Source organism: Macaca nemestrina, chromosome 2 (assembly GCF_043159975.1).
Source record: "Macaca nemestrina isolate mMacNem1 chromosome 2, mMacNem.hap1, whole genome shotgun sequence".
NCBI classification, from domain to species: domain Eukaryota; kingdom Metazoa; phylum Chordata; class Mammalia; order Primates; family Cercopithecidae; genus Macaca; species Macaca nemestrina.
In genome coordinates, this window is record NC_092126.1 from 151,629,345 (window position 1) to 151,653,319 (window position 23,975).

A 23,975-nucleotide genomic window follows, 5' to 3' on the forward strand; every position below is an offset into this window, starting at 1 on the left:
TGGGTGACAGAGTGAGACTCTGTCTCAAAACAAACAAACAAACAAAAACCCTTAAATATTAAAATATGTAATAAATAATACACGTGGTTATAGATGTGGCAAAAGTTCTGGAAGTGGTATGTGAATGAATGAAGTTTGGGAGCTTTGTTGTTGAGAGAAATCCTGGAGAATCCCTGTAGATGTCTGAGCAGGAACACTCAGAAAAGAGCTGCACTATAGGAGGCCTGACTCAAGTGGGGCCCAGCCTACTCTAAAACAGAGACAAGGGGCAGACAGTCCGCTGTCCTGCCTGGGGCTGAGATGGGCCAGGGACAGGAGGGAGGGGGAAATTCGGGAAATTTTGTGAATACTCATCTTTCAAACAAATTGCAAATAGACATCTTTGACACAGTCTGTACACTTTGAATATAGGGCATTGAGTTATTTGAGGAATTATTTTTGTTAGGTATGAAAATGGCATGGTGGTATGTAAAAAACAGACTGGGCGTGGTGGCTCATGCCTATAATCCCATCACTTTTGAGAGGCCAAGGTGGGCGGATCACTTGAGGTCAGGAGTTCAAGACCAGCCTGGCCAACATGGTGAAACTCCATCTCTACTAAAAATACAAAAATTAGCCAGGTGTGGTGGAGCACGCCTATGGTCCCAGCTACTGGGGAGGCTGAGGCACGAGAATCACTTGAACCCGGCAGGCAGAGGTTGCAGTGAGCTGAGATTGTGTCACTGCACTCCAGCCTGGGAGTTAAGAGTGAGACTTTGTCTCAAAACAAACAAACAATGTCATAAATTGGCAATGCAGGCTGAAGTGATTACTAGTGTCTAGGATTTGTTTTGAAGCACTTGAGTAGCAGAAAAATGTAGAAGAGGGAGAGACGAAGCAAGATTGGCTAATGTTGGTAACAGTGGAAGCTGGGTGATTCGCTATATTATTGTGTCTAACTGGGTATATATGAAAATTTCCATAATAAAAGTTTCCAAGGATGCAGTACATCACTGGATCCATGTTCCATGGCATCAGAGAGGCAGCACTGTTTTCAGAAATGTCAGGACTGTGAATTCCATATCTTTGTTTAAACCCAGAATGAAAGCACTTAGTGACTGAACACCAGGACACTCCTTGCTATAAATGTTATGGAATCTCCGGTTGTGATTTCCCTTGGGCCTGGTGATCCCTTTCTAGAGTTGTCCGATCTACCAATATAGTTCTCTTCTTTAGGAGGGTTCAGCAGTCTCTGGCAATAAATAAGTGGGGGTTGTTGACCTTTATGACAAATACAGGAAGGGAGGGAGGGAAGGAGAGAGAGGGAGAGAGGAAGGAGGAAGGGAGAGAGGAAGGAGGAAGGGAGAGAGGAAGGGGGAAGGGAGAGAGGGAAGGAGGAAGAGAGGGAAGAGGGGAAGATGCAAGGAAAGAGGAGGGGAGAGGGAAGAAGGAAGTGTTACCAAAACACCAGCGGTTTCGTCTAGGTCCTGCTGCTTGCTGCACAGAAAGCCAATTACTGAGACAAGTATTGCCAAGGAAGAAGCCTTTAATCAGGTGCTAGAGCTGAGGAGATGGAAGCTCAGTCTGAAATCTATTTTCCTGACTGACTAAAACCAGGGGTTGGTATAGTAGGCAAGAAATGTAACCTTGTGTAAGAAAACAGGAACTTGGGAGGGGCAAGGAAGCAATCATGGTGAATGAAGGGTCAGGCACCTAGTGCAGTCACCTGGTTTCAGTTCTTTGATACTTTTTGTGAGAGGCTTGAAGGTCCTTTCCTGAGGAAGGAACTCAGATAAAACAAATGTAAGTTGCAAGTTTTAACAGCAGAATGGTCAATTTCTATGTTTATCCAAAAACAACTGTCTATGGGATTCTTGGGCCCCTTTCAGAAGGAAGAAAAGGAGCAGGAGGAAGGAAGATAAAGATAAAGAGAAGGCTCTTGAGATCATCTTGAGGCCCAAGCCCTAAGTGTTTGGAATGGGCTCATCTCTGTTGGAAGGAGACAGTGCCTTCAGTCTAGGAATTCTCCCAAGAACTCTGGGAAGTAACTCCTCTGAGCAGTCTGAGCTGAGCACGAGCCCAGGCAGATGTCACAGGACACATTTGTCCCACCCACCCAATGACAGGAGCCTGAGGATGTGCAGATGCACCCACCCAATGACAGGAGCCTGAGAATGTGCAGATGCAAGCATGTGTGGCGGGACTCCTAGCCACTCCTCTGCCTGGAGAAAGCAGTTCCTCCTCAAGGCTTGGTTCATGAGTCCCCTCTCCCCCTTCCCTCTTCTGTGTTCCTGTATTAGTCAAGGTTCCAAGAGAAACAGAACCAATAGAGTTTACGTAGATATACAGGAAGAGATTTATTGTGAGGGATTAGCTCCACAATTAGGAACGCTGAGAAGTTCCGTAATCTGCCATCTGCAAGCTGGGGGTCCAGGAAAGTCAGTGGAGTAAGTTCCGGTACCAGGAGCTCTGACATTAGAGGACAAGGGAAGGTGTGTATCCCAGCACAAGCACAGGCAGCAAATTTGCCCTTCCTCCACCTTTTGGTTCTATTAGGCCCTCAGCAGATTGAATGATACTTACCTGCACTGGTGAGGGCAGATTTCTTTACTCAGTCTACTGCTTTAAATGCTGATCTCTTCTGGAAACAGACACACCCAGAAATAATGTTTTACCAGCAATCTGGGCATCTCTTAGCCTAGTCAAGTTGACACATCAAATTAGCCATCACCATCTCTATGATTCTTCCCTCAGCCATAGCACACACTGCACTGTGGTAATTATTGGTCAGTTAATGTCTGCCCTACTGGGCATAACAGTAATAAAAATATCAACTAACAGCTACCATTCATAGCAGGCTTGCCCAGCTCTTTCTCACAAAGCAGTTGCTCTTAACCACATTTCTAATCAGCTTGCCTCTAGCTCCCCCTGTGCCTAGTGAATGGCTGGCTCTTTGGTAAACACTTGAGGACACACTCACCTCTCTGACTCTTGACTTCCCTCCCAGTCTGGGGAGACTGCCACCCTCCCCGAGCAACTTGCCTGCCTCATTCACTGCCAAAAGGTGTGATGGAACGAGAGTCCCACCTTGCTCATGTCAAGTACAAACATCTTTCTCCATCCCAGAGAGAAGCGGCTCAGTCTTATAAATAGCCCTGAGCTGGGAGCTGAGAGACCCCATTTTGAGCTCTGGCTCTGGCTGTGTGATCTTCACAAAATCACACAACCTCCATGAGCTTGGGTTTCTTTGTAGGGCAAATGGAGAAACCCCTTGTCCCTTAGGGGAAGGCATCTGACAGTGCTCAGCAAATGTTCCTTTTTCAGTTCTCCGGGAGGGGTTAAAGAATTCTTTTGGCAGGCCGGGCGCGGTGGCTCAAGCCTGTAATCCCAGCACTTTGGGAGGCCGAGACGGGTGGATCACGAGGTCAGGAGATCGAGACCATCCTGGCTAACACGGTGAAACCCCATCTCTACTAAAAAATACAAAAAACTAGCCGGGCAAGGTGGCGGGCCCCTGTAGTCCCAGCTACTCGGGAGGCTGAGGCAGGAGAATGGCGTAAACCCGGGAGGCGGAGCTTGCAGTGAGTTGAGATCCGGCCACTGCACCCCAGCCCGGGCGACAGAGCGAGACTCCGTCTCAAAAAAAAAAAAAAAAAAAGAATTCTTTTGGCATCCTGCTGAGGTGGGCTGCGGTGTCACACAGACAGCACCAGGCCATGGGCAGAAGCCTCTGCCGAGACCTGGACAGAAGCCTCTGCTGAGACCCAGGAGGAAGAAGTGGGGCCCAGAGGGAGCAGCCTGGTTCCCCCACAGGGCCAAGCAGATTGACTTCTGGAGCAAGGGGCTGCATCTGGGGGGGCTTCTCTTCAGGCAACACCTGAAGCCCTGACCATGGGCCAGTATAAATGAGGATGGTGGTTTGTTAGCCAAATCCACCTTCAGATACCTGCAGGATACCTACCCGCTGGAGGCTCTGGGAGTGAGCCAGCCCTGCCCCTCACTGTAGGAGTGGGAGATGATAGAAATGAACCTTTATTCCCAAAGTCTACAAAACATTGTCACAGCCATAGCTTTCTTGTATTCCTTGCTCCTCACCAGATCTCTCAGTTCAGTCACTTGCTCAAGCGTCTACACTGTGCCAGGCACTGTACCAGGTGCTAGGTGGCAGGGAGGGTAAGTACCATTGCATTTAACAGCAGGGGGCCAAGCAGTGAGGCCAGAAGTTGAATGCAGGGGCTCTGCTCTTAAAACCCCACTTCTTCCTATTACTAACTGTCTTCCAGCCAAAAGAGGATTTCTCAGTCAGCCATGGAGACAGAAAAAACAGCAGGAAGGGAAATTGAGAGTGAGACAGAAGAGATAAAGGAAAAGGGAGTGATATGGTTTGGCTCTGTGTCCCCACCCAAATCTCATCTTGAATTGTACTCCCGTAATTCCCACATGTTGTGGAGGCACCTGGTGGGAGATAATTGAATCATGAGGGCAGTTTCCCCCATACTGTTCTCATGGTAGTAAGTCTCACGAAATCTGATGGCAAGGGGAAAGCTGTTTTGCTTGGCTCTCATTCTTTCTTGTCTGCCGCCATGTGAGACCTGCCTTTCACCTTCCACCATGATTATGAGGCCTCCCCAGCCATGTGGAACTATAAGTCCAATAAAACTCTTTCTTTTGTAAATTGCCCAGTCTCAGGTATGTCTTTACCAGCACTGTGAAAACAGACTAATACAGTGAGTGAGAGGAGAAATCCACGAAGGCCTCCAGGAGGCTGTGACAGTTGGTTTTGAAGGTTGGTTGAGGTTTTGTTTTTTTTTTAAATAACTTCTCCCACCCCTTGACAGAAGCAGCATCAATTCCTTACAGCAACTTGAGTAAAATACTGGTAAACAAAGAAATCAAAACAAAAATCTCCTGGAATTCCCACCATCCAGAAATAACCACTGTTGATATAGGTGTATGTATCCTTCATCTTTTTTCTATCCACAAATACTTACTTTGTTACGAATGCGAGCTCAGGCTGTACAGGCTGCTTTATGAGGTTCTAGTGCAGGTTTCCCCCAGAAACATTGCAGGCTGAGCCTTCTTGCAGTTTCTTCCTAAGAGAGGAGGAGGGAGCATCTTATGGAGGGGGCATATGTGAAGGAACCACACATAGACCATTCACTTGGGTGGAGATTGCTTTCTGCCCTCCGACATCTGGTAGACCGGACATGTTCTCTAATCTGGGAGTGCTGAATTAGTAAGACTCATGAGGTGGGTGTCTAAAACCACTTTTCTAATCACCCTCCTCTCCATCTGTCTGCCTGTTTCTCAGTTCATTCCACATTGTGAAAGGGAAAGGGGCTGTTGTTTATTAACATCCTAAATTGAAATCACCAAATAGTATGAAGAATTTGACATTTTAGTCAATGTTTTTCTTAACAACTTTTGGCGGCTTTATATAGCTGCATCATAGTTTACTTGACCATTCCCGAGTGTGGACATCCAGGCTTTCTCCTCAGTCTTTTGAAATAAAATTAATCCTGTTAATCTGTGTGAAAGATGGGAGTTAGAAGGGCCGTGGGGAGCAGCTAGGCTCAAGGCTTGGCAAACCCTTTGTGTAAGTGACCAGAGATAGTGTTTCGAGCTTTGCAGGCCAGGCAGTGTCTGTGGCAGCGTGGTGGCGGCAGGGAAGCATTCTGGACACACAACATTGTTCCAAAAATGTAATTCTCTGCAAGTCCCGTTGCTGAAAATGCCTGCTGTAACTTCATAACAATTTTATCTGTAACTACAGAACCTGTCCTAACTCTAGGACTAACTTTGCCCACCACTGTTGCTCACCAACCAGAGCTTGCCAGCAGTTCCCCAGAACCTTACTGGTGCCAGTGCACTTTCTCAAAGAGCAATACGTTTCTCCTTAAAAAAAAACCTCCAACCTCTTCTCTGTTCTTTGGCCATACCAAAGACTACCCAGGCTGTGTGTATGCCCCAAATTGCAGTTCTTCCTTCACCACTAAGACAGTTTAATTTCAGATATTTGTTTCTGCATTTTTAGTTCGACTTTGACAACATTAATAGCAAATTCTAAATGAATGAGTGTGGCTGTATTCCAAAAACAGGTGGCAGGCTAAGTTTGAGCTGTGGGTCACAGTTTGCCAAACCATGAACTACAACAAAGGTGGGAAAGAGCAGGATGTGTTGGGGAATAAAACACGAGAAAGTACAAAAATATACTCTGCAGTATGTATGTAGAGCAGGAAGCAAAGAGAGACCCATTGATGTCCACTAAAGAACTAGGTGGTATTAACTCCTTGTGGCAGAAACTGTTTCCCCTTTTCCATAGTAATAGCTGGGCACATGGCTACTATAATATAGACTACACTTTCCAGTGCCAGAATATACACTAGTGGCAGCTTCTGACAATGTTGCTTAAAACACATCTGGCATACGATCTTTGTCCCTTTTTTCTCTTCCTCAGTCCAACTAGCTGGAAGCCAGTATAGAAAGCTTATAGAATGCAAGGTTAATATATGAAAGTCAGTTAAAATCTTTTTTTTTTTTTTTTTTTTTTTTTTTTTTGAGACCGAGTCTCGCTCTGCCGCCCAGGCTGGAGGGCAGTGGCAAGATCTCGGCTCATTGCAAGCTTCGCCTCCCAGGTTCACGCCTTTCTCCTGCCTCAGCCTCCCGAGTAGCTTGGATTACAGGTGCCCGCCACCACACCCAGCTAATTTTTTTGTATTTTTAGTACAGACGGGGTTTCACCATGTTGACCAGGATGGTCTCCGTCTCCTGACCTTGGCATCCACACGCCTCAGGCTCCCAAAGTGCTAGGATTACAGGCATGAGCCACCGTGCCAGGCCTGCATTCTTTTTTCTTTTTTAAGCTGAAGTCTTGCTCTGCCGCCCAGCCTGGAGTGCAGTGGTGCGATCTCAGCTCCTTGCAACCTCCGCCTCCCGGATTCAAGTGACTCTTCTGCCTCACCCTCCCGAGTAGCTGGGATTATGGGTGCCCCACACAATGCCCGGCTATTTTTCGTTATTTTTAGTAAAGACAGGGTTTCACCCTGTTGGCCAGGCTGGTTTTGAACTCTCGACCCCATGATCCATCCGCCTCAGCCTCCCAATGTGTGCGGAATTGGTTCCTTCCGGTGGGTTCTTGGTCTCGCTGACTTCAAGAATGAAGCCTCAGACCCTCGCAGTAAGTGTTACAGCTCTTAAAAGATGGTGTCCCCCGAGTTTGTTCCTTCAGATGTGTCCAGAATTTTTTCCTTCTGGTGGGTTCCTGGTCTCGCTGACTTAAGGAGTGAAGCCGCAGACCTTTGCAGTGAGTGTTACAGCTCACAAAGGTAGTGCGCACCCAAACACTGAGCAGCAGCAAGATTTATCCCAAAGACCAAAAGAATAAAGCTTCGCCACTGTGGAAGACACCCGAATCACTTGCCGCTGCTGGCTGGGGGGTGGCCAGCTTTTATTCCCTTATTCCCTGCCCCCGTCCTGCTGATTGGTCCATTGTACAGAGTGCTGATTGGCCCATTTTACAGAATGCTGATTGGTCCGTTTTTACAGAGTGCTGATTGGTGCATTTACAAACCTTTAGCTAGACACAGAGCACTGATTGGTGTGTTTACAATCGTTTAGGTAGACAGAAAAGTTCTCCAAGTCCCCACCCGACCCAGAAGCCCAGCCGGCTTCACCTCTCACCAAAGTGCTGGGATTACAGGTGTGAGCCACTATGCCGGGCGAGTTGCATTCTTATATGCTAGTAGTGTATAATTATAGAGTGTATATGTGTGTATATATATACATGTTATTTATTTATTTATTTATTTATTTATTTATTTATTTATTTGAGACAGAGTCTCACTCTGTTGTCCAGGCTGGAGTGCAGGGGTGCAATCTCAGCTTACTGCAGCCTCTACCCTCCAGGTTCAAGCAATTCTCCTGCCTCAGCCTCTCTCATAGCTGGGATTACAGGCATCTGCCACCACACCTGGCTAGTTTTGTATTTTTGGTAGAGACGGGGTTTCACCATGTTGGCCAGGCTGATCTTGAACTCCTGACCTCAAGTGATCTGCATGCCTCGGCCTCCCAAAGTGCTGGGATTACAGATGTGAGCCACTGTTCCTGGCATATATATAATGTATAACATCACCTATAAAAAGAAATACTTAGGAATAAGCCTTACAAAATGTGTATAAGATCTGTATATAGAAAACACCCTGATGAAAGAAATCAAAGAAGATCTAGATAAATGGGGAGATATTCTGTGTTCATAGGTTGTAAAGACTTAATACTGTTAAGATGTCAGTTCTTCCCAATTTGATCTATTGGTTCTATTGGTTCAACACAATCCTAATAAAATCCCAGCAAAGTATTTTGTAGACATTAACAAACCGATTCTAAAACTTCCATGGAAAGGCAAAAACCCTAGAGTAGCTAGCACAATACTGAAGAAGAGCAAAGTCAGAGAACTTACACTAGCTGATTTCAAGGCTTGCTATAAAGTTATAATAATCAAGACAGTGTGGTATTGACAAAGGAATGAATAGGTCAATGGGAAAGAAGAGAGAACCCAGAAACATCTACAAAAATATAGTCAAAGTTGGGCATGGTGGCTCACTCCTGTAATCCCAGCACCTTGGGAGGTCGAAGCAGGAGGATTGCTTGAGGCCAGGAGTTCAAGACCAGCCTGGGAAACAAAATGAGCTCCTCTGATTTCTAAAAATATTAGAAAAAAATATAGTCGACTGGCCAGGCACAGTGTCTCACGCCTGTAATCCCAGCACTTTGGGAGGCCGAGGCTGGCGGATCACAAGGTCAGGAGATGGAGACCATCCTGGCTAACACGGTGAAACCCCATCTCTATTAAAAAATACAAAAAATTACCCGGGCGCAGTGGGGGGCACCTGTAGTCCCAGTTATTTGGGAGGCTGAGGCAGGAGAATAGCATAAACCCGGGAGGCTGAGCTTACAGTGAGCCAAAATCGCACCACTGCACTCCAGCCTGGGTGACAGAGCGAGACTCCGTCTCAAAAGAAAAAAAAGAAAAAGAAAAGTTGTACTTTTGTACTTTTTCTGCAAAAAAAAAAAAAAAAAAAAAAAAAAAAAAAACTACACACAGACCTTACACCTTCCAAAAAATTAACTCAAAATGAATCATAGGGCCTGGCACAGTGGCTCATGCCCATAATCCTAGCATTTTGGGAAGGCTTAGGGAGGTAGATTGCTTGAGTCCAGGAGTTCAAGACCAGCCTGGCCAATATGGTGAAACCCCACCTCTGCTAAAAATACAAAAATGCATGCGCCTCTGGTCCCAGCTATTCAGGAGGCTGAGGTGGGAGGCTTGCTGGAATCTGGAAGGCAGATGTTGCAGTAAGCTGAGATCGCACCACTGCACTCCAGCCTGGGCAACAGAGTGAGACCCTATCTCAAAAAAAAAGAAATAAAAATCATAGACCTAAATGCAAAACATAAAACTATAAAATGCGTAGAGGAAAATATAAGAGAACATCAGTGTGAGCTTGGGTTTGGCGATGAGTTTTTAGATACAACATTAAAAGCATGATTCATGAAAGAAAAAAGTTGGACTTTATTTCTTTTATTTATTTATTTATTTACTTATTTATCTATTTATTGAGATGGAGTCTCGCTCTGTTGCCAGGCTGGAGTGAAGTGGCAGGATCTTGGCTCACTGCAACCTCTGCCTCCTGAGATCAAGCAATTCTCCTGCCTTAGCCTCCTGAGTAGCTGGGACTACAGGCATGCACCATCACGTCCAGCTAATTTTTGTATTTTTAGTAGAGACGGGGTTTCACCATGTTGGCCAGGTTGGTCTCTATCTGTTGACCTTGTGATCTGCTGGCCTTGGCCTCCCAAAGTGCTGGGATTACAGGCGTGAGCCACTGCACTCAGCCCAAGTTGGACTTTATTAAAAGTAACACTTACTGCTATACCAAAGACACTGCTAAGAGAATAAAAAAAGCAGCCACAGACTGAGAAGCAATAATTGCAAATTACATTTCTGGTAAAGGACTTATATCAAAAAATATACAAATAACTCTTAAAATTCAACAGTAAGAAAACAAATAACCCATTTAATAATGTTACAAAGATCTTAACAGATAGCTCACCAAAGAAGAATACAGATAGCAAATAGGCACAAAATAATACTTAACCTCATTTTTTTTTTTTTTTTTTTTTTTGAAATAGAGTCTCGCTCTGCGCTCTGTTCCCCCGGCTGGAGTGCAGTGGTGCAATCTCGGCTCAAAGCTCTGCCTCCTGGGTTCAGGCAATTCTCCTGTCTCAGGCACATGCCACCATGCCCATCTAATTTTTGTATTTTTAGTAGAGATAGGGTTTCACCATCTTGGTCAGGCTGGTTATGAACTCCTGACCCCGGGTGATCCACCCACCTCGGCCTTCCAAAGTGCTGGGATTACAGGTATGAGCCACCGTGCCCAGCCAACCTCATTTGTTTTTAGGGAATTGCAAATTAAAACAACAATGAGCAATCACTACACACTTACTCTAATAGCTAAAATCCAAAAAACTGACACCACCAAATGCTGGTAAGGATATGAAGCAACTGGACTCACTGTTAGTGGGAATGCAAAATGGTATGGTCACTTTGGAATACAGGTTTGGCAGTTTCTTATAAGCTTACCATATATATAGCTTTACCATACCTTCCAGCCAGCAATCGCATTTCTAGGTGATTATTCAACTGATCTGAAATTTACCTCCACACAAAAGCCCGCACATGAATGTTTATAGTAGCTTTATTCATAACAGCTAAACACTGGAAGCAACCAAGATGTCCTTTGATTGGTGAATGGGTAAACAAACTACGGTACATCCATAAAATGGAATATTCTTCAGCAATAAAAAGAAACGCACTACTGTTGATGATAAACACAGCCAGACATTAGTTAGAGCAGTGAAAACAGATTTTATTCAGTAACTACTGACAGCAGGGGAAAGAACTGAGCTCCATTCCAATTTGTGCAGAGATGATTTGGATGTTTTAAAGGGAGAATGAGGGAGCCAGGAGAGCGGGTCTCTGTAGAATCAGAGAAGTGAAAAATTACAAAGGCTTGGTCAGTGCAATTAGGCCAGCTCTGTTTGTTCTATCCTCCCTCAGAGAGTGGGACACAGAGGCCCTAACATCATGAAATGTTCCTGATGATTACATTTCAAAGGAATGGCTTTCAGGTCCTTGAGAAAAACTCTTCTGAGTTATAAGAGATACATATTCGCAATTGTAAGCTGTTTCTAGTACATGCTTTAAGAAAGGGAGGTCAGAGGCTTATCATGAGATATTGGCTAGAATAGACAGTAATTTCTCCAGGCAACTTGAGCTTTCTGAGGTATTTTAACAAGGTCTGGGGTCATTCTAGGGATCTGTTCTTATGGTCAAATCTCTTAGTGCAGGGGTTTAGATGGATTGTTATATGCCAAGAGTTCTGTCTACCTCCCCTCCCCTCCCCTCCCCTCCCCTCCCCTCCCCTCCCCATCCCTTTTTTCTTTTCTTTTCAGACGAGTCTCGCTCTGTTGCCCAGGCTGGAGTGCAATGGCATGATCTTGGCTCACTGCAACCTCCACCTCCAGGGTTCAAGCGATTCTCTTGCCTCAGCCTCCCTAGTAGCTGGGATTACAGGTGTCTGCCACCATGCTCAGCTAATTTTTGTAGTTTAGTAGAGATGGGGTTTCACCATATCGGTCAGGCTGGTTTGAACTCCTGACCTCAGGTGATCCGCCTGCCTCAGCCTCGCAAAGTGCTGGGATTATAAGCATGAGCCACTGCGCCTGGCTCAGTTCTGCAGTTCTCGTGGAAAGACATAGATGAATCTTAAATGCATATTACTAAGTAAAAGATGTCAGTCTGAAAAGGCTATATCCTGTATGCTTCCAACTATGTGACATTCAGTAAAAGGCAAAATTATAGGCCGGGCGCAGTGGCTCACACCTGTAATCCCAGCACTTTGGGAGGCCAAGGCGGGCAGATCATGAGGTCAGGAGATCAAGACCATCCTGGCTAACATGGTGAAACTCCGTCTCTACTAAAAATACAAAAAATTAGCCAGGCACGGTGGCAGGTGCCTGTAGTCCCAGCTACTCAGGAGGCTGAGGCAGGAGAATGGCATGAGCCCAGGAGGCGGAGTTTGCAGTGAGCCGAGATCATGCCACTACACTCCAGCCCGGGCAATAGAACGAGACTCCATCTCAAAAAAAAAAAAAAAAAAAAAAAAAAAGGCAAAATTATAGAGACAGTAAAAAGGTCAGTTGTTGCCAGGGGCTCCAGAAGAAGGAGGGAGAGATGACTAGGTAAAGCAGAGGGGATTTTTTAGGATGATGAAGGTATATACAGCAACTATATATAATACTCCAATAGTGAATTCACAACACTATGCATTTGTCAAAACCTATAGAACTTTACAGCACAAAGGATGAATCTTAACATGTGCAAAGTTTCTAAAATCATTTAGGAGGTCAGGGGATTTCGGGGTGGAAAGCAGAATGTGATGAAACAATGCAACTGTATTATAAATGTATGCAACCACCTCACTGAATGCAGGGTGGGAGAAAGGTGCTGACCTAAGTAATTCAGGCAGATCCCAAAACCGGGGCTCAGTCTGGGAGGGTTCTTAGCTTCACTCAGGAAAGATTTCAGGAGGGAGCCAACAGTGAAGAAAGCAAGTTTATTCGAGCAATGATGTACAGCAAAATGGCTGCTCCACAGACAGAACAGGGCTATCTTATAGGCAGAGTGGCCTAGAGTAGCACTCCTGGATGGCTGGCTAGCTCTATTTATACCCACACTCAATTATATGTGAAATAAGGGGTGGGTTATTCACAAACTTTCTGGAAAAGGGGTGGGGCATCCCCAGAATCATATAAGGTAACTTCTGGGTCGTTGCCATGGCAGCATTTGCAAACGGTCATGGCACTGGTGGAAGTGACATGCCAATGCAAATAAGCAGTGAGGGTAACTAGAGGCTGCTTTTGTGGCCATCTTGGTCCTAATTGGTTTGGGCTGCCTTCTTTGTAAATCCTGTTTAGATAAGGAGGGTTGTGAAAAGAAGTCCTGTTGCACTCCAGCCTGGGTGAGACTCCGTCTCAAAAACAAAAACAAAAAAAACCCCAAAAACAAACAAAAAAGGACATTAGGTAAAAACCAAGGCAACCTGAAAGAAGTCTTTTAGTTAATAATAATGTATCAACAGTGGTTCATTAATTGTGACAAATATACCATGTCAATGTAAAATTGTTAATAATATGGGGAACTGGATGTGGAGATATAGGAATCTTTCTATTGTGTTCACAATTTTTCCATAATTCTAAAACTGTTCTAAAATTAAAAGATTATTTTAAGAAATGTGAGGAACAAAGAACTAAAAACTGGATAGAAAAATGGGAGAAAGATATTAATAGATAATTCACAAAAAGATATAAAAAGGGCCTCCATACATTTGAAAAAAATCACACTCATAATTAGAGAAATGCAAATTAAAACAACACTGAGATACCATTTCTCACCCATAAGATTGACAAAGACTAAAATGCATGACAACACATGCATTTGCATAACACATAGGCTGTGGGGAAACAGACATTTTCCCACATTGCTGGTGAGAATGCAAACTGGTGCAGCCCTTGTGGAGGAGAATTTGGCAGTAGCTAAGAAAGCTACAAACGCATTTACCTTTTGACTCAGTAATCCCTCCCCTTGGAATCTACCTGAAGATAAAAAACATGAGGCCAGGTGCGGTGGGTCACACCTGTAATCCCAGCACTTTGGGAGGCTGAGGCAGGAGAATTGCTTGGGAGGTCAAGTGTGCAGTGAGCTATCATCACGCCACTGCACTCCAGCCTAGGTGACAAAATGAGACCCTGTCTCAGAAGAAAAGAAAGAAAATGCATATTTATAAGGCTATTCGTTGCAGCATTATTTATAATTACAAAATATTGGAAAAAAACTTAAATGTCCATAGATAGAAGAGTGGTTGAATAACTATGACATCTCCAGCAATGGAGTACCATATAGCTGAAAAAATGGATGAGATCTCTATGAGTTGATATGGGGTGATTTCCATATATACAGTTAAGGGGGAAAGAAAGCAAAGTGCAAAAAAGTATCCATGGCATGCTACTGGTCGTGTAAGAAAGAAGAGGTTATAGGAAAATACACATTTCTGCTCATTTGTGCAAAAGAAATCTAGAAAAGGTAAACCAGAAATTAAAGAGTTTGGCTACCTACAGGGGGTATGTTGAATGGGGTGACAAGAAGGAAGGTATGGAAGCGACACTTTATTGAGTATACCTTTTTGGTTAGCCTTGACTCCAGGAACAATAGTAATGTTTCACATACTCCCCAGATAAAGAAACAATTAAAACCAACCAGGGGTGGGCGCAGTGGCTGAAGCCTGTAATCCCAGCACTTTGGGAGGCCGAGACGGGCGGATCATGAGGTCAGGAGATCGAGACCATCCTGGCTAACACGGTGAAACCCCGTCTCTACTAAAAAATACAAAAAACTAGCCTGGCGAGGTGGCGGGCGCCTGTAGTCCCAGCTACTCAGGAGGCTGAAGCAGGAGAATGGCGTAAACCCGGGAGGCGGAGCTTGCAGTGAGCTGAGATCCGGCCACTGCACTCCAGCCTGGGCGACAGAGCGAGACTCCGTCTCAAAAACAAAACAAAACAAAACAAACAAACAAAAAAAAACCAACCAGAACGTTGGGGAAACCCAAACTGGAATACAAACACTAGCAAATCAACCTAACTTTATTCCAAATGAATAACAGACCATACCAAAGGGACGGAAAAGACCTAACTTAAGTTTAACTGTGGAATATATAATTTGAATGGGATTCTGTAAGGCTACAGACAAAAAGAACTGCATATAAATACTGTACTCTAGTTAGCAAATTTGTTTCTCACTGGGGTATGGGTTAGCAATTCTGCAAGTAGTGTATATGTATACTAGGATTGAACAAATAAGTAAATATAGCTAATGAGAACAAGATTTATCACTGTAAAAAAAAAATAGTTACAAATGGCTGGGCACAGTGGCTCATGCCTGTAATCCCAGCACTTTGGGAGGCTGAGGTGGGTGGATCACCTGAGGTCAGGAGTTCAAGACCAGCCTGGCCAATATGGTGAAACCCTGCCTCTACTAAAAATACAAAAATTAGCCGGGCATGGTGGTGTGTGCCTGTAATCCCAACTCTGGGGGGCTGAGGCAGGAGGATTGCTTGAACTTGGGAGGCGGAGCTTGCAATGAGCTGAGATCATGCCACTGTACTCCAGCTTGGGCAACAGAGCAAGACTCCATCTCAAAAGGAAAAAAAAGTTACAAACAAGAAAAGATAGAGGGATAGAATGAACCCTTTAGTGTTGGGTTGAAATCAGATATCTCAGTATGAACTTGTGGGTTTTTTTATAGATAGAGATGTATGTGTGTGAGAGTTAGTGTACACATACATATTTTATAGCTTTGTCCTCTGAGAGGACCTAGAAGAAATGACATCTCAGTAGCAATGAGCATAGCCAGAACCCAGATATTGGTTTCTAAGTACCACTTTCCAATAAAAGGAACCAGTGCTCCTTAGAAAAGTGGATGGTGATTATAGGGTTAGAACAGGGAAAATATAAGATAAGCCTAGAATATCTTTTGTTATAAAAATAAATAAATAAAAGAAAGAAAGGAAATGCTCCAAAAAGAATAGGGGCTTGTCAAAGGAGACAACTTGAAGGAGCTCTCAATGGGCAAACCAAGAGCAATTTGAGGAACAAAATAAATAGTAATGTTATTGGATTGTAACCCAAAATACAGAATGAATATACAGGAGACCACATGTTTATTTGTTGATTTTTAATTTACTATTATTATTTTACCTCTGAACTTTTTATTGGCCTCCTGCTCCCCAAAGGGTACCCTGCTTCTGCTGGCTTAATGTTTCAGAATTTTGGCATCGTTGGTCTCAGACACCACTTTGCCATCAACTATCTGGCGGGTGGTGGTTTTCTGGATGGTTTGCATGGAGTTGCCGCTGTCCAGGGCATCAAGATTGAAGTCCTCACCATCTTCCAGCAGGCAGCAGTAGGTGGCAAACTCAGCCTCCAGCTTGACCTTGATGTTCAGCAGGGCCTCGTACTCCTGGGTCTGGCTGTCCCTCTGCCCGAGTCAGTGCCAGCTCTGACTCCAGGTGCAGCAAGATCCCATTGAGCTGCTCTATCTGCAGGGTGTAGCGGGCCTCCACCTCCCTCAGGCTGTTCTCCAAGCTGGGCTTTAGATTTCTCATGGAGTCCAGCTCAATCTCCAAGGACTGGACTGTATGTCTCAGCTCTGTGAGCATCATCTCAGCAGCTCCAACCTCGGCAGACTACATGGTGACCACTGTGGTGCTCTCCTCAATCTGCTGAGACCAGTACTTGTCCAGCTCCTCTAGGTTCTTCTGAGACAGCTTGTCATATTGGGCTTGGATATCTGCCATGATCTTGGTGAGGTCCTGAGATTTGGGGGCATCTACCTCCACGGTCAGCCCAGAGCTGGCAATCTGGGCTTGTAGGCCTTTTACTTCCACCTCGTGGTTCTTCTTCATGAAGAGCAGCTCCTCCTTGAGAGCCACGATCTCTGTCTCCAGCTGCAGCTGAGTGACATTGGTGTCATCAGTGACTTTGCAGAGCCCATGGATGTTGTTCTCCACAGACTGGCGCATGGCCAGCTCTGTCTTATACTTGACTCTAAAGTCATCAGCAGCAAGACGGGCATTGTCGATCTGCAGAACGATGCGGGCATTGTCCACAGTATTTGCGAAGATCTGAGCCCTCAGGTCCTCGATGGTCTTGAAGTAGTGGCTCCAAGTCTCTGACCTGAGGTCCCTTCTTCTCCAGGTGCTCCCAGATTTTGCTCTCCAGCCTCTGGTTCTCGGTCTCCAGGCTCTGTCTAGGTAGGAGGCCAGGTGGTTGTTCAGGCTTTGCATGGTCTCCTTCTTTTTCTGGATGCCTCCCATTCCTGCCAGACCCCCAGCCAAACCCGCGGCCAGGTCCCCGGACCCTATGCTGCCCTGGAAGCTGGTGGAGCGGGACACAGAGATCCAGGAACCAGAGCCCCCAGCACCTGCATAGACGCTGACCATGCTGCTGACCAGCTGGGCGCCATAGCTGGGCACCTGGACAGAGCCCAGGGACCGGTAGTTGGTGGAGAAGGTGGAGCGATTGCTGAAGCTCATGCTGTCCGGGGAGGAGGGCGAGAGGACAGGACTCAGCTTTGACGACTACCTATTCTTATTTTTTAATAGAGATGGGGTTTTGTCATGTTGCCCAGGCTGGTCTTGAACTCTTGAGCTCAAGTAATCCTCCTGCCTCGACCTCCCAAAGTGCTGGGACTACAGGCATGAGCCACTGTGCCTGGCCAGAGACCACAGATTTAAATAAATAATTGAAAAATAAATAAATGGGGGAGAAATGACCATATCTTCCTTCCAGAAGAGTTTTAATTAATAAATGTAGAAGGAGACTGGATGCAATGGTGCACTCTTATAATCCCAGCACTTTGGGAGGCTGAGATGGGAGGATCACTTGAGCTCAGGAGTTTGAGACCAGCTTGGGCAACAGAGTGAAACCCTATCTCTACAAAAAATTAGCCAGGCATGGTGGCACAAGCCAGTAGTCCCAGCTACTTAGGAAGCTGAGGTGGGAGGATCACTTAAGTCCACGAGGTCGAGACTACAGTGAACTGAGATCGCATTACTGCACTCTAGCCTGGGTAACACAGCAAGACCCTGTCTCAAAAAAAGAGAAACAGGGAAATAGAAAAATCACCATTAAAAATCACCAGTAATATTCATAAAAGAAAGATCCACCAATGGATGCTAAAATTAGTAGGTGGAATTTTGAGGAGAAATAGGATATTTTGGTCATCTCAAAAAATCTCCTCCAAGATATTTATTCGGTGCAATTTCTTAAGTTAATAAAATTTAAATGCAAATTTACAAAAAGTATAAAATTATTAATTACAAAGAGAAACATAGCAACTTTATAGTAGAGAAACTCAACCCAGACACAGTTTAGCTAAGTGATCAAGATTAACACCAGCAGTGAGAAGACTTAGTGACATCACAAAGCCCCTGCTCCGATGCACTGAAGAAAGCATAACACTGCTTGTGCTGTATCCTAGCCAAAAAATTCGTAACTTCAACCTAATCACGAGAAAAGCCTTAGACAAACCCAAACTGAGGGACATTCTGTAAAATAGCCAACCAGTTCTTTTAAAAAGTATCAAGGTCATTAAAAACAAGAGAAGGTGGAGAAAGAGTCACAGATTGGAAGATACTGAAGAGACCTGGAAACTAAATATAACGAGTAACACTGAATTGGATCCTTCTATAGGAATAGGACATTGACGGAAAAATTGGTGAAAACAATTTTTTTTTTTTTTTGGAGGCAGAGTCTCGCTCTATCCCCCAGGCTGGAGTGCAGTGGCACGATTTTGGCTCACTGCAATCTCTGCCTCCCAGGTTCAAGTGATTCTCCTGCCTCAGCCTCCTGAGTAGCTGGGATTACAGGCGCCTGCCACCATGCCCAGCTAATTTTTATATTTTTAGTAGAGACGTGGTTTCGTCATATTGGTCAGGCTGGTCTTAAACTCCTGACCTCAGGTGATCCGCCTGCCTCAGCCTCCCAAAGTGCCGGGATTACAGGCATGAGTCACCACACCCAGCCCACACCTGGCTGATTTTTAAAAAATATTTTTGTAGTGATGGGGTCTCAGTGTGTTGTCCAGGCTGGTCTTGAACTCTTGGGCTCAAGAAACCCTCCCATCTAGCCTCCCAAAGTGCTGGGATTACAGGGATGCACCACTGCGCCTTGTTTGTTTTTGAACTTCACACAAATGGAACCACATATAGTATGCACTCCTGCATCTGGCTTCTTTTGGCCGATACAATATCTTTGAGATTCATTCATGTCATTGCACATGGCAGTAGTTCATTAATTTTCATTGCTATATAATCCATTTTATGAACTACCACAGTTTGTTTATTCATTCACCTGTTGATGAACACTTGGGTTGTTTTCCAATTTTTGGCTATTCAGAAGAAGGCTTGTCTGAATTTTTTTTTTTTTTTTTGAGATGGGAGTCTCACTCTTGTCACCCAGGCTGGAGTGCCATGGCAGGATGTTGGCTCACTGCGACCTCCACCTCCGGGGTTCAAGAGATTCTCCTGCTTCAGCCTCTGGAGAAGCTGGGATTACAGGTGCCTGCCACTACGCCTGGCTAAGTTTTGTGGTTTTAGTAGAGATGAGGTTTCACCATGTTGGCCAAGCTGGTCTCAAACTCCTAACCTCAGGTGATCCACCCACATTGGCCTCCCAAAGTGCTGGGATTACTGGTGTGAGCCACCGTGCCTGGCCTGAACATTCTATTGATGAACACATATACATTCATATATCTTGAATATATGCCTCAGAGTGAAAGTGCTTATCTGAATACATCAAGGTAGACACATGCTTAGCTTTTGTAAATACGGACAAACAGTTTGTATCAATGTAGTTTTACCCATTTAAAGCTCCCACTACCATCATATAAGAGAGTTCTGGGGCCAGGTGTGGTAGTGCACTCCTGTAATCCCAGCACTTTGGGAAGCTGAGGTGGGTGGATTGCTTGAGCTCAGGAGTTTGAGACCAGCCTGGGCAACATGGCAAAACCTGTCCTTACAAAAAATACAAAAATTAGCCAGGTGTGGTGGCTCACACCTGTAGTTCCAGCCACTTGTGGGGCTTGAATAGGAGGATCGGTTGAACCTCGGAGGTCAAGGCTGCAGTGATCTGAGATCGCATCACTGCACTCCAGCCTGGGTGGAGTGAGACCCTGTCTCAAAACAAAACAAAACAAAAAATGAAAGAGTTCTGTTTGTCCTGCATCCTTGATAACCTTGTACACTTTTATTTATTTATTTTTTTGAAACAGAGTCTCGCTCTGTCACCCAGTCTGGAGTGCAGTGGTGGGATCGCAGCTCACTGCAAGCTCCGCCTCCTGGGTTCAGGCCATTCTGCCTCAGCCTCCCGAGTAGCTGGGACTACAGGCACCTGCAACCATGCCCGGCTAATTTTTTTTTTTTTTTTTTTTTTTTTTGTATTTTTAGTAGAGATGGGGTTTCACTGTGTTAGCCAGGATAGTCTCGATCTCCTGACCTCGTGATCCACCCTCCTCAGCCTCCCAAAGTGCTGGGATTACAGGCGTGAGCCACCGTGCCCGGCCTGTACACTTTTATTGCTTTAAATACTTCCTCTGTGTGGAGACCTTCCCCCGTCTATATCTCCAACCAGGAATTCTCCCCTGATGCAACTAATGCATTCAATTGTCAACATGGCATTTTCCTTGGATGTCTAGTAGGTAATTTCAAGTTAACAGATTGCAGTTTTCAAGTCCTCCTTCCCATCAAAAGGTTTCTTGTCTTGACTTCCTCATCCCCATAAAAAGCACCACCATCTACTCAGCTGCTCCAACTAAAAACTCGTAATTCCTCCCTTTTCCTTACCCATAAAAATATATGACTTATAAAAACATATGCACTGACTCATAAAATTATTACAAAAGTATTATGAAATAGGAAAAGACCTATTAAACTATGTACTTATTTCATTTTCTTTTCTCTTTTCTTTTTTTTTGCTCAGTTTTTTGTGTGGTTCTTTTGCCCAGGCTGAAGTGCAATGGCATGATCTTGGCTCACTGCAATCTCCACCTCCCAGCAATTCTCCTGCCTCGGCCTCCTGAGTAACTGGGATTACAGGTACATGCCACCACACCTGGCTAATTTTGTATTTTTAGTAGTGATGGGGTTTCACCATGTTATCCAGGCTGGTCTCAAACTCCTGACCTCAAGTGATCCACCCACCTCAGCCTCCCAAAGTGCTGGTATTACAGGCTAGAGCTACCAAGCCCAGCCTATTTCCCTCCTTTTTATTGAGGCAACAGTTACATATAGCAAAGTACAGCTTGATTAATTTTTACAAATATATACCTGTAATCATCACCCCATTCAACAGTGTGGATTCAATTAGCCAGGTGTGGTGGTGTGTGCCTGTAGTCCCAGCTATTCAGGTAGCTGAGGCAGGAGGATGGCTTGAGCCCGGGAGGTGGAGGCTGCAGTGAGCGGTGATCATGCCACTGCACTCTAGCCTGGGCAACAGAGTGATACCCTGTGTCAAAAAAAAAAAAAAAAAAAGTGAATTCAATCCTCAAATGAAACTGCTGTATTCTATTTCCACGACATAACCTGAATCTTCCCATCTTCACCACCATTCCCCCAATGCAAACCAACCTCATTCTTTTTTTTTGTTTTTCTTTGAGATGGAGTCTCGCTCTGTCCCCCAGGCTGGAGTGCAGTGGTGAGGGATCTTGGCTCACTGCAAGCTCTGCCTCCCGGGTTCACGGCATTCTCCTGCCTCAGCCTTCTGAGCAGCTGGGACTACAGGCACACACCATCACGCCTGGCCAGGTTGGTCTTGAACTCCTGACCTCAGGTGATCTTCCCGCCTCGGCCTCCCCAAGTGCTGGGATTACAGGCATGAGCCACCACGCCTGGCCCAAACCACCCTGATTCTTGATTGTGTGGACTGTTCAGCACCAAAGAGATCTTTCTAAAAAACCAGGCCGGGTGCAGTGGCTCATGCCTGTAATCCCAATACTTTGGGAGGCCTGAGGTCAGGAGTTCAAGACCAGCCTCCTGGCCAACATGGTGAAACCGCGTCTCTACTAAAAATACAAAATTCTGCCGGACGTGGTGGCGTATGCCTGTAGTCCCAGCTACTCGGGAGGCTGAGGCAGGAGAATTGCTTGAACCCAGAAGGCAGAGGTTGCAGTGAGCCGAGATCACACCACTGACTGCACTCCAGCCTGGGCGACAGAGAGACCACTGACTGCACTCCAGCCTGGGCGACAGAGCGATACTCTGTCTCAAAAACAACAACAACAACAACAAAAACTGATCAAGTTACCTTCTTGCTTTATGCCCTCCAGTGCCTCTTTAGTGCTCCCACATAAAATATGAACTACTTGCCTTGGCCTGAAAGGTTTCAAGTAATCTGGCCCCTGTCTGCCTCTCTGTCCTCATTTCCTCAGTTGAAGACTGATCTCATTCCATTCCAGCCATATCCTGCCCTTCCTTCCTCCCTCCCTCCCTCTCTCCCTTTTATTTATTTATTTTTTTGAGGCGGAGTCTCGCTCTGTCACCCAGGCTGGAGTGCAGTGGTGTGATCTCAGCTCACTTCAAGTTCCGCCTGGGTTCACGCCATTCTCCTGCCTCAGCTTCCCGAGTAGCTGGGACTACAGGCGCCCGCCACCACGCCTGGCTAATTTTTTTTTTTTTTTGTATTTTTAGTAGAGACGGATTTTCACCATCTTGGCCAGGATGGTCTCCATCTCGTGACCTCATGATCCGCCCGCCTTGGCCTCCCAAAGTGCTGGGATTACAGGCATGAGCCACCGCGCCCAGACCCTCCCTACCTTTTTTTTGAAACAGAGTCTACTTTGTCACCCAGGTTGGAGTACAGTGGTGCGATCACGGCTTACTGCAACCTCTGCCTCCCAGGCTCAAGTGATTCTTCTACCTCAGTCCCCCAAGTAGCTGGGACTACAGGCATGTGCCACCACGCCTGGCTGATTTTTGCATTTTTTTTGTAGAAACAGGGTTTCACCATGTTGCCCAGGCTGGTCTTGAACTCCTGAGCTCAAGCGATCCACCCACCTCAACCTCCCAAAATGCTGGGATTACAGGCATGAGCCAATGCGCCCAGTCAGCCACAGCCTTATCTTTTTCTTTCTTCCTTTTTTTTTCTGAGATGGATTCTGTCGGCCAGGTCAGAGTGCAGTGGCGCAATCTTGGCTCACTGCAAGCTCCGCCTCCCGGGTTCAGGCCATTCTCCTGCCTCAGCCTCCAGAGTAGCTGGGACTACAGGTGCCCGGCACCACGCCCGGTTAATTTTTGTATTTTTAGTAGAGACGAGGTTTCACCTTGTTAGCCAGGATGGTCTCGATCTCCTCACCTCATGATCCACCCACCTTGGCCTCCCAAAGTGCTGGGATTACAGGCCTGAGCCCCCGCGCCCGGCCACCACCTTGGGACCTTTGCACCTGCTGCTCACTCTGTCTGGGAAGCTCTTCCCTCAAACCTTTGCCCAGCTGCTTCATCTGTTGAGGTTTTAGCCCAAATGTCTCCTCCTCAAAAAGTGCCCTCCCTGACCTTTGCTAAAGTTGCCCCTCCACGCTCCAGGAACTGTCTATTTTATTTTCTGAAGAGCTCTTATTTTCCTTATCTAATCACTTTCTTCCTTCATGCTTATTTCCTCCACTAAAGTGTAAAGTCCCCAGAGGGCAGGGGCCATTTGTGTCTAACACCCTGCCGCATTGCATCCCTATTGTATAGAACCTAGGCACCTCATAATAACAGGTGTTCAAGGGGGTGTCAATTTAATAAAGATTTATTTTATCCTTATTTTATCCTTATAGCCCAGAGAGGCTGTTTCATTATCCCAAGATCACACAGTCAGGAAGCAGCCTAGCAGAGATTTGAAGCCAGGCTTGTCTGGTTCTGAAGCACAGAATCTTTTTGTAAGGATTGTTGCCCAGGATATTAAGGGATCTGCAGTCAATCCTGACTCCATCCCAGATTCATTAGCTGTGTGACCCTCAGCAAATCCCTTTGCTTTTGGCCTCAGTTGCATTGCTAAAAAAAAAATGAAGAAACTGACCCTGCCATCCTGAGGGTTGGGGATGGCAGGCAGGGAGCCTTGTGTGACTGAGTTCATTCCCCAGATGCTGTCTGGCTCAGGGGCGGGCAAGCATCGTGGGTGAGGGGATTGGGTGAGGGGTTCTTTGGTTGGCCTGACCAACTTTGGTTGATAGCTCCTGTTTCTTGAATGCCCACAGATGAGAAAGCTGAGGCTCAGAAAGGTAAAGTAACTTGGCCAAGGCTACACAGCAGAAGAGGCAGAACTGGGATTCGAACCTGAGACTC

The 23,975-nt window shown here is 45.6% G+C and overlaps 1 long non-coding RNA gene and 1 pseudogene across 1 annotated transcript; both read right to left on the reverse strand.

Annotated features, from left to right (window-relative positions):
• Positions 1-2,217: 2,217 nt before the first annotated feature.
• On the reverse strand, positions 2,218-5,471 carry LOC139361789 (uncharacterized). Its single transcript, XR_011619424.1, has 3 exons — positions 4,971-5,471; positions 2,563-2,620; positions 2,218-2,448 (listed from the first exon to the last, which is right to left on the reverse strand). It is a non-coding gene; the product is annotated as an uncharacterized lncRNA (long non-coding RNA).
• A 10,400-nt stretch (positions 5,472-15,871) lies between these two features.
• On the reverse strand, positions 15,872-21,101 carry LOC105477732 (keratin, type I cytoskeletal 18 pseudogene; annotated as a pseudogene).
• Between the last annotated feature and the right edge of the window lie 2,874 nt (positions 21,102-23,975).